This window comes from Periophthalmus magnuspinnatus, chromosome 10 (assembly GCF_009829125.3).
Source record: "Periophthalmus magnuspinnatus isolate fPerMag1 chromosome 10, fPerMag1.2.pri, whole genome shotgun sequence".
Classification (NCBI taxonomy): Eukaryota; Metazoa; Chordata; class Actinopteri; order Gobiiformes; family Gobiidae; genus Periophthalmus; species Periophthalmus magnuspinnatus.
In genome coordinates, this window is record NC_047135.1 from 36931843 (window position 1) to 36943325 (window position 11483).

Below are 11483 nucleotides of genomic sequence, written 5' to 3' on the forward strand. Positions count from 1 at the left end.
ATATTTTGTTCAGGTGTGTCTGTGTGTTGTGTTTTTTTTATATTGTTCTAATACAGGGGTGTCAAACACATTTTCACCGAGGGCCACGTCAGCAAAATGGCTGCTCTCAAAGGGCCAGATATAAAATAAATCGAAATACTTTTTAAACTTGTTAATTAACTATTTGTATTTATTACTTATTCAAGTTACAAATGTTGTATATGCATTTTCCTAGATGTAAAAATATGGCTGTGTAACTTTGCATCTCCTGATAAAATGACATTTTAAGACAATCATACCTTTTAATTTACCCTGTCAAGGGCTACATAAAATGATGCGGAGGGCCACATTTGGCCCGCAGGCCTTGAGTTTGACACATGTGTTCTCATAGAAGGAATTTCACTTTTCATTCCAAATGTGATGTAAAGTTGCATATTCGATTTGTGTCCATGTTTGGGTCGTTATATCCATCTGTGATTTTATAACTCACACTATTTACTTTAATTGTAGGAGTGTGCCTTTTGTTTTTGGCCCTAAACCGTAAACTGCAGCTTGACCATAAACCCATGAAGTGTTCAAAGACTGCAGTAAAACACAGCACTTTAAAATAGACTTCATGTAGAAATATAGTCTCTTGTTCACGTTGGAATGTCACTTAGTTTTGGAAGAGCATTGGATTTCCCATTATTGACCTCAGCGTTCCAGACCTTAAGCACTAAACGAGTAGCCAGGCATGGCTAAACAAGCTGAGGTGCTGCGGGGCCCCCTGTAGGCAAATATGAGAGCAGCACCACAATAATAAACAGGTCCTGATAGTATTAATGAACTAAAATACTTTGGGCAACACATCATAACTACACTTAAATAGCCTTAAGAAAGAATGGAGACTTCTAACTCCTAACCCTACCTCCTAACTTCTAATCCTACCTCCTAACACCTAACCTTATCTCCTAACCCGTAACTCCTAACCCTACCTCCTAACTCTACTTTCTAACTCCTAACCCTACCTCCTTTAGTGTCCAGAGCCGTGTTTGAACGGCCCCTATCCAGACACCGGACAGATCCACAGATACAGCTGCTCTGTCTTGACACACAAACTGTGTTTAAAATCTGCTCATCTTCAGATTCTTAAAACGGCATGTAAACAACAGAACACGTTCATGTCTTTGTGATCATGGTCCCTGTGATACTTTCATTCAGTGGTTTACATTCCATTTACATCATCTTAAAGGTCTAACGATTATAATCACACTTCAGATGGGACAGGACTGTCACATAGAACTGGCTTTACCACATTCAGCTTCTGTAAAAATGAATAAATACAAATGTAAAAAATAGGCCTAATGTTGCACATAAAAATAAGCTCACCTCATTTATTATTATAATAATATAATATCACCTGTCCAGTGCTGTAGTGCAGCTCTTAGGCCTCTAAAAAGGGTGTGTGGCAAAAAAGAAGTATTTCTAAAAGTACTAAGACTCACTCACTCACTCATATAAAGCCTTATAATCGGAAAAGATTAGTCAACTAAGACAACATTGACCGATTAATTGACTAAATGTCTAAAGGCCTACAGTCCCCCACCTGTCTGTGGTTAACAGCCCTGCACCTGTCTGTGGTTTGATGCATTTGTTCAGTATATTTACATTTCCATGGCCTTAAATGGGTGGGGTCAGAGCTCCTTCATAGACTCTTGGGGCTGTGGTTAATCCAGCTGTTGAAGCCCAGAGCAAAGGACTACAGTGTTGTGTGTGTGTGTGTGTGTGTGTGTGTGTATGTATGTATGTATGTATGTATGTATGTATGTATGTATGTATGTATGTATGTATGTATGTATATATATATATATATATATATATATATATATATATATATATATATATATATATATATATATATATATATATATATATATATATATATATATATATATATATGTATAGTGATGTGATGGGTACGTGTATGAAACCGAGTGATGGGTAGCAGTCTAAGAGTGGGTTAGGGTCAGTGCAAATAAACAGATTATTATTATTATTATTATTATTATTATTATTATTATTATTATTATTATTATTATTATTATTATTATTATTATTATTATTATTATTAAAAAGACATGGGGAGATACCAGACAGCATGTGTCTGCTTTATATGTGCCGCTTACAGCTGGACTGCAGGTGTGGAAACCCATTTACATTTTTCTCTGCTGAATGCACAGACAAAAAACCCTACACTGTTCCCTTTACATTTGAGTGCAGTGAGTTAGTTTTGCCTTTAATCATAACTGTATCTGCAAAGGCCCCAGCACGGGCCCCCGCACGGGCCCTCGCTCGGACCCCTCCCTTTACACCTGATGTGTCCTGTGGCTGGAGTGAACTACATTAGCTAACCTCTAAAACCTGCTTTAGCCTCTTTTGTTCCCAGCAGGAGTTTTTTAAGCCATAATAAAAGTGGAGCGGCACAATTTCTGTGTAAAACATGAGATGGGGGCATGAAGGGCAGCCCCAGTGGCACAGAGGGACTCAGCAGTGGCCAAGTGTTAAATGAGGCCTCCTTCCCATATTTGCTTTCACAAAAAGCTTTTAGAGATAGCACCGCTCCTGGAGCGGGGCAAAACTGCATTTTAGAAATGCCACATATTTACTTAATACAGATGAACGGGACAAGATATGATAGAAAAGTGACTGTTACATTTAAAGATTAAAGTGAAGTAATTTATCCTCTATACTGAAAGTGTTCAGTGTGCTCAGTGTGTTGAGTGTGCTCAGTGTGTTTAGTGTGCTAAGTGTGTTCAGTGTGTTGAGTGTGCTCAGTGTGTTCAGTGTGCTCAATATGTTGAGTGTGCTCAGTGTGTACAGTGTGCTAAGCGTGCTCAGTGTGTTCAGTGCCCTCAGTGTGTTCAATGTGCTCAGTGCGCTCACTATGTTGAGTGTTTTGAGTGTGCTCAGTGTGTTCAGTGTGCTCAGTGTGTTAGGTGTGTTAAGTGTGCTCAGTGTGTTCAGTGCACTAAGTGTGCTCAGTGTGTTGAGTGTGCTCAGTGTGTTGAGTGTGCTAAGTGTGCTCAGTGTGTTGAGTGTGCTCAGTGTGTTCAGTGTGCTCAGTATGTTGAGTATGCTCAGTGTGTACAGTATGTTGAGTGTGTTCAGTGTGTTGAGTGTGCTCAGTATGTTGAGTGTGCTCAGTGTGTTCAATGTGCTCAGTGTGTTCAGTGTGTTGAGTGTGCTCAGTATGTTGAGTGTGCTCAGTGTGTTCAATGTGCTCAGTGCCCTCAGTGCGCTCACTATGTTGAGTGTGTTGAGTGTGCTCAGTGTGCTCAGTGCCCTCAGTGTGTTCAATGTGCTCAATGTGTTCAGTGTGTTGAGTGTGCTCAGTGCACTCAGTGTGTTCAATGTGCTGAGTGTGCTCAGTGGTGTGTAAAAAGCATAAATATGTATAAATATAAAAGTATGCAGTGAGCAGATGTTCGGACGTCCACATCACAGGGTCATGTGGTCGTGAATTAAAGAGGTCCTACCCCTGTTATTTTCAAACTCGTCTTTAGGAGGCAGGGCAGAGGAAGTCCTCCCATAATAACCTCAGAGTGTAATGGCAGGGCTCCGACAGCATGAGGTGTTTTTCTGTGACTCAAACATGTGATGAGGGCTGGGCACATCTGCTGCGGTGTGAACCGGCGAGTTTGCACATGTGTGCGGTCTCTGTCTGCGGGGGGCGGGCCTCAGAACAGCCTCAGAACGCCGCGCCCCAGCCACCGAGGCCTCGCTCAAGTTGCATCCACTCCATCACATTGGTGTGCGGTTGCCGAGCAACCAGGGTCCAGTGTTCCCGAGCGGCAGCATGTGTTCCTCCCAACGATCCGACAGCAAGAGGGGCGGGGGCGGGGCCGGGAGGAGAGGGCCAGAGGTGAGGAGGAAAGGGAGGAAAGGGAGGAGAGATAGGAGAGAGAGGGAGGAGGTGAGGAGAGAGGGGGAGTAGGGGAAGAGAGAGAGGGGGAAGTTGAGGAGAGACAGGGAGGGGAGAAGAGAGGGAGGAGGTTAGGAGAGAGGGAGGAGGTGAGGAGAGAGAGGAGGAGAAGAGAGAGGGAGGAAGTGAGGAGAGAGGGAGTAGGTGAGGAGAGAGGGAGGAAGTGAGGAGAGAGAGAAGGTGAGGAGGAAAGGGAGAAGAGGGTAAGGAGGGGAGGAGAGAGAGGGAGAAAGTAAGGAGAGAGGGAGGATGTGAGGAGGAAAGGGAGAAGAGGGAGGAGAGAGAGGGAGGAGGGGAGGAGGAAAGGAAGGAGAGGGAGGAGGTGAGGAGAGAGGGAGGGGAGGAAAGAGAGGGAGGAGAGAGGGAGGAAGTGAGAAGGAAAGGGAGGAGAGGAAGGAGAGAGAAGGAGGAGGGGAGGAGGGAGGGAGGGGAGGAGAAACACATACACAGCAATTTACACACACATATACATGCACACAAACACACACATAAGCACACACACAGAAGCACACACACAGTATACACACACACATACACCCCTACACAGAGAAGCACACACACACACACACACACACACACACACACAGTTCTGCAGTGTCCACCACCTCTCAGGGCAGTGACCCTCAAGCTGGAGGAGTGGCTACAGCAGATCCCAGGAAAAAACATCAGACATCTCAGTCCAGAAAAGTGCAGTACAGGAACAGCAAAGATACTGTAGAACCCTCAAGGTCCCAGGCCTCTGGTAGAGGACCCAAACATGGAACAAGGATGAGAGACCACCCATGGAGGATATGATAAAAAATGACAGGCCTCTCTCATCTTTTTAAGTTGAAGAACTTGCACAATTGGTGGCTGAATAAATCCTTTTTTTGCTGTCTGCCGTTCTGGTTTAAATGTTTAATGTGGAACATCTGACATGTCATTTTATATTTGAATAAAAGAAAAAACGACTTGAAACTGCACCAAATTTAAAATTCTGGTCATGAGTTTAAATGTTTTTAATGTGTCCAGAGGAAATGCTTTCCACATGTGTAAACAGAGCCAAAGATGGACTGGCCTGTTTACGGCTCCTAACCCTGTGCACTCTTAGGGTGAGGTTTAGGACATCAGTACCATGTGATCATATGGAGGAGTTACGAGAATACAGTGGGGCAAAAAGTATTTATTCAGCCCCAATTGTGCAAGTACACCCTCTTAAAAAGATGAGAGAGGCCTGTAATTTTTATCATAGCTTCACTTCAACTAGAACCCAGGAAATCACATTATTGGATTTTTAAAGAATTTATTTTCAAATTATGGTGGAAAATAAGTATTTGGTCAATAACAAATACTGGTCATCTCAATAATTTGTTCTATACCCTTTGTTGGCAATAACAGAGGTCAAACGTTTTCTGCAAGTCTCCACAAGGTTTTCACTGTTGCTGTAGTTTGGCCCATTCCTCCAGCAGATCTCCTCTAGAGCAGTGATATTTTGGGGCTGTCGCTGGACAACATGGACTTTCAACTCCCTCCAAAGATTTTCTATGAGGTTGAGATCTGGAGACTGGCTAGGCCACTCCAGGACCTTGAAATGCTTCTTACGAAGCCACTCCTTTGTTGCCCGGGCGGTGTGTTTGGATCATTGTCACACTGAAAGACCCAGCCATGTTTCATCTTCAGTGCCCTCGCTGATGGAAGGAGGTTTTCACTCAAAATCTCACGATACATGGCCCCGTTTATTCTTTTCTGTTCTTTTCTTACACGGATCAGTCGTCCTGGTCCCTTTGCAGAAAAACAGCCCCAAAGCATGATGTTTCCACCCCATGATTCACGGTAGGTATGGTGTTCTTTTGATGCAGCATTCTTTCTCCTCCAAACACGACAAGTTGAGTTTTTACCAAAAAGTTGTATTTTGGTTTGATCTGACCACATGACATTCTTCCAATCCTCTTCTGGATCATTGAAATGCTTTAGCAAACTTCAGACGGGCCTGGATTTCCTGGCTTAAGCAGGGGACACGTTTGGCACTGCAAGATTTGAGTACCTGGTGGCATAATGTGTTACTGATAGTAGCCTTTGTTACTTTGGTCCCAGCTCTCTGCAGGTCATTCACTAGGTTGCCCTGTGTGGTTCTGGGATTTTTGCTCTTCGTTCTTGTGTCATTTTGACCCCACAGGGTGAGATCTTGCATGGAGCCCCAGATTGAGGGAGATTATCAGTGGACTTGTATGTCTTCCATTTTCTAATAATTGCTTCCACAGTTGATTTCTTCACACCAAGCTGCACCTATTGCAGATTGAGTGTTCGGGGCCTGGTGCAGGTCTGCAGTTTTGTTTGTAGTTCCTTTGACAGCTCTTTGGTCTTGGCCATAGTGGAGTTTAGAGTCTGACTGATTGAGGTTGTGGACAGGTGTCTTTTATACTGATTCACTGAGTTCAAATAGGTGCCATTAATACAGGTAACGAGTGGAGGACAGAGGAGCCTCTTAAAGAAGAAGTTACAGGTCTGTGTGAGCCAGAAATCTTGCTTGTTTTTAGGTGACCTAATACTTATTTTACTGAGGAATTAATCAATTAATTTATTAAAAATCCTACAATGTGATTTCCTGGATTCTTTCCCTCATTCTGTCTCTCATAGTTGAAGTGAAGCTATGATGAAAATTACAGGCCTCTCTCATCTTTATAAGTGGGAGAACATGCACAATTGGGGCTGAATAAATACTTTTTGCCCCACTGTATTCTCTTAACTCCTCCATATGATCACATGGTACTGATGTCCTAAACCTCACCCTAAGAATGGACAGGGTCAGGAGCCGTAAACAGGTCAGTCCAGTGGCTCTGTTTACACATGCGGAGAGTATTTCCTCTGGACACATTAAAAACATTTAAACTCATGACGAGAATTTAAAATTTGGTGCAGTTTCAAGACGTTTTTTCTTTTATTAAAATATAAAATGACATGTCAGATGTTCCACATTAAACATTTAAACCAGATCATCAGACGTTACTGAAGGAAGTTCTGATGGTTTTTGTGATTCACATTTCTATCACTAAAGTGTAGTTTATATTCTAACTGTAGATGTGCTAATTTCTTTATTGAATGAGAGTCATTGTTCTGAAATGCAGCTGATACAGGAAACACAAAGGTTTAGATGGTCCTGTTCATTTCTCTGCTGTTCTCTTGGCCTCGTTCACAAAGGTTTAGATTGTCCTGTTCATTTCTGTGCTGTTTTCTTGGCCTCATTTACAAAGGTTTAGATGGTAGTGTTCGTTTAACTGCTGTTCTCTTGGCCTTGTTCAGATCTGCAGCTTTAGTGAACACCTCGGCAGCATTATCACCTACGCTCTATAAATAGACCAAATGTTGCATATTTACGCAGACAACTTTCTGCTGCCTCAATTCAAAACCTTCACATTGTAGTTTTTCTCAAAACTCACAGAAAATTCAAGGACGAGGAGACAAACAGGTCAGGTCGCCACGCAGAAGTCTGGAGAAAATGTTTCCCAGATAACATTGAGCCTGCTCCAACAGTGTCGAAAAAAGTGAGGCTGTAGGAGGTAAAAAGGAGCCGTACGCAGTGTTTGTTAATTGCACATTTATTAATAGGTTAATAAATGTGTGAGTAAAAAGGAGCCGTATGCAGTCTCTGTTAATTACACATTTATTATTACGTTTCACATGTTTCAGGTGATAAGAGTTTGTCTTGTAGCTCCAGGAGCCAGATGTTTATCATCATTTGCTGTTCAGAGCCACGGTTAAAATCAAAACTAAATCCTAAAGTAGTATAAAATCTTTTTGAATAAGAATCACACAGGAGGCACACAGAAATGGTGGAGGTTCGATCCAACAGACAAGGTGTAAGTGAATTAGATTTAAAAGTGACAGAAAAACATGGCATCATCAGTAAGTTTGTTGCCATGGTAACAGCAGTAAACAAGGAGGAGTCATACGTTCTGCAGTTGAATAGCATGGCATCTTACAATTGCAGAACGCACGACTCCTCCTTGAATATGCAGTGGAGTGACGTTCCTCCTGGAGTTAAATCTGCAGAACACGTGGCTCCTTGTTTACGGCTGTTCCCACGGCGACGAACTGAACGTGTCACCTGTGAATGTGTGAAGCCTGTTTGGTCTGTAAATGTTTCAAATCTGAATTATTTCAGTGTTTTAAATGAAGCCCTACACTCTACTAAGCTGAGCATTTGTTTACACATTGCTATGGTGATGTCATGGTGATGTCATGGTGATGTCATGGTGATGGAGCAGAGCAGTGATACAGAATGTGATTTAACTGTTGTTGGAACGACTTCTGTGTTATGCAGGATTAACACAGTGCAGTCAGACACTGGGATTCTCTCTGACCGTGATTTTGTTTAAACATGTGTTAAATTATTAACCAATCACCTAAAATGTTCTCCTGAAAATAAATTATTTTTATAGCTTTGAAGCCTCAATCCCTTTTATGTGACTAAATATTATATTTGACCCTAAGCCTTAATAATCATCATCTTGAATTTGTTAGCGCTGCTCTGCCGTCACATGTTGCTCATATGAAGTTGTTTACAGTTGGGGAGACAGACTTGACTCGGGACAGTCTGCGATCTGAAGCGGGTGCCATATTGGAGCGTGTCTGTGTTTGTGTCTGCTCTTGTGGCTGCTCTTGTGAGTGCCGCTGAGCCAAACACAGCTCTGCAGATGTACTGCACACACTCTGGGCCCACAGCACCAAAATAGAACCAAAATAGCACCAAAATAGCACCAAAATAGCACCTGTTATTTTATGGTATGGCCACTCTCTGTTTAATACTAGTAATATGTTACTGTTATTCCAGACTCATGGTCCATATTTAAAACAGACCAGGAGAGTGACAATACAAACAGTAACAGTATTATTATTATGAATGTGTTATTATATGTGTTATTATATAATAATATATATTTACTCTGTTTAATACTAGTAATAAATGGCCATTATAATAAATGACCATTATGACACTATAGGCTTTATTTTACACACTTGAATGTGTCTCATACTCTGTCATGTCTCTCTTAAATACTTGTACTTATATATTAAATAATTATATACTTATATAAGTATATACTTACATACTTGTACACTTATATAATTATACAAGTATATACTTATATACTTGTATAATTATATACTTATATACTTATAGAGAGGGAGCAGCTTTGGACCATCACTTAACTGGAGGTAGAGAGGGTCGTATGATCGGAGGAAAGTCTCATTTGCGAAACATACCTGTCCTTGGATCCTGTGTTCCTTCCAGCACAGGTTTCCATGGTAACGGGGGAAAGCAGGGAGCGCGCTCAGTGTCTGTGTGAAAGACAGGAGCAGAAACAGAGAGAAAGTAAGAGAGAGACGGGGGGGACCTCAAACTTCAGTTCTCACACCAGGTTGTTCCATTAAAATGTGAGTGCACAGGGACCAGGGATGATCACGATGAAGACACATGATGAGGATCAAACTGTAATGATCAGAACTTTAACCAGGAAATGTTTTTGTGGTTTACAAAAGAAACCTCCATAGTTAAGAAATATTAAGGAAAAGGTAAAGTGTGTGTGTGTGTGAGTGAGTGTTTCATGATTCCTTTTTTCTTTAATTAATGCAGCTCTATTCTCAAACACATTTTTTCTCATCTCTGCCCCTGTTGGTCGGCCTCACAGACACACACAACACACACACACAGTCTGTGCAAAGAAGTGTCTGAGTGAGTGTGGCGTCACAGCGTTCAGCTCCAAATGAAGATCATCAAGGCTAGAGCAGTTATTGGGGCTGATCTGGAGAGGAGTTCCATATTTGGAATTCCAACTGCGAGTATCATAGCAACCAAAGAGCCAATCAGGAGTGAGGCTGTTGAAGGTAAGGTCCCTTCCCGTCCGCACCTCTGGTTTAGCAGGGAGCGGGCGACGCTGTCAATCAAACCTGTGGCTAACGCTAACAGGCGCGACCTTGGGGAAAGAAGACGCCTTATTTGTCTGTTATTAATGTTCATATCTTGATTTACAGACACAATAGTGAAATAAAACCATCAGGATCATGTAGAGAGAGGGACAGTTTTTACACATAAAGTGAATTGGCGCCAGAGTCGATGGAGCAGGAAGCACCCATGATCACTTCCTGTTTGGAACATGGTGGCAGCAGCAAGTTAGCTATGTCCATTTATATAAACAGTCTATGGCCAGCTCCTGTAAAGCTCTGATTGAGTGATTGAGTGATAGAGTGATAGAGTGTAGATAGATCTGTATAAATGAATTCATGTTTTTTGATGTGCGCTCGTGGAAACACTCCTGTGACAGTTAAAATAAAATAAATAAAACAGGCCCTGTAATAAGTTCACATTCTGCATGATGTAACTGAAAGTGAGGAGACAAAATAAAAGTTTCTTGGGAGCGTTGCGTCTGATTTGCTTAAACTAGAGGGAGATGATTTCATATTTGGAGATTGTGTGTTTTGCTCCAGAGCCAGAACAACAGTTTGTGTGACTGGTGAGCAGAAGGAACGTTTCACAACAACTCCGTCTGCTTTGAGCCCTGTAATAGACGGAAAAATTAGACTGATCTGGAAGAGAACTCAAAAACAACGCGGGTCACTGAAGGGTCACAGCTAAAACTTGAGCAAATTAAAGGGGAGTTATAATTTACACATAATCCATGAAGATTCCACACCAGCCTCCTCATTACCTTATTTAAATATTTGAGAGTTTCTGCAAACAGGCTGGAGTGTGTTCTCCCTCTGCATCCAAACGGACGCACAGGTCAAGAGAACAATGAGATCAGTCCTGTTATGTCAGATCTGACCCCAGGGGGCAGCGAAGGGCAATATGGAAACATATTTATATTCTTGGGGCCAAATCATTATTTCAATTTTTTTATGATTAATGTACATTTTGTATTTTTATATTGCCATTAGCTGTGAATAAAGTTATCTTCTTCTGAATGATCATACTTCCCTGTGATTGGTTAATTCCAGCTGTCACTCACTCCTTACACAGGCTGACTAATAGGAAGGAGGTATCTGTTTTTCAGCAGTTGCATTAGTGATATGTCCGACAGGTGAGTTAATTTTTATCACCATATTACCAAACCATTACCATATTATATCACCACAGAGCTATAATAATAAATGATAAATCCGAAGAGATCAGAGGGAGGGGTGTAAAGTACAGGCCTCCTCCACCATCTTCATGGCCACCACCTGCCACAGCTCGCAGTAACTTATCAACAAAGTTTCTGAGCCTTTACGAGTCAACAGAGCCAAGTTTGTGAAAGCTTTATTAATTCTGGACATGGACTCTTGAGTATCTAAAATATACATCGAAGTTTGGGGCTATGAAAACGTGTGCAAGCCCATTCTTGTCTCAGATATACATTTTGCTTAACGACAGCTATTTTGGTTGGTACAGCGATGATGTCAAGGTAAAATGACATTTGAAATTTATTGCTGGTTTGGAAGTGTCAAGCAGGATACAGAGATTATTAGAGCCCAGGATGCGGAGCTCAAGATGCGGAGCAGCCAGAGCAGCCCTCTCCTCAATGTCACT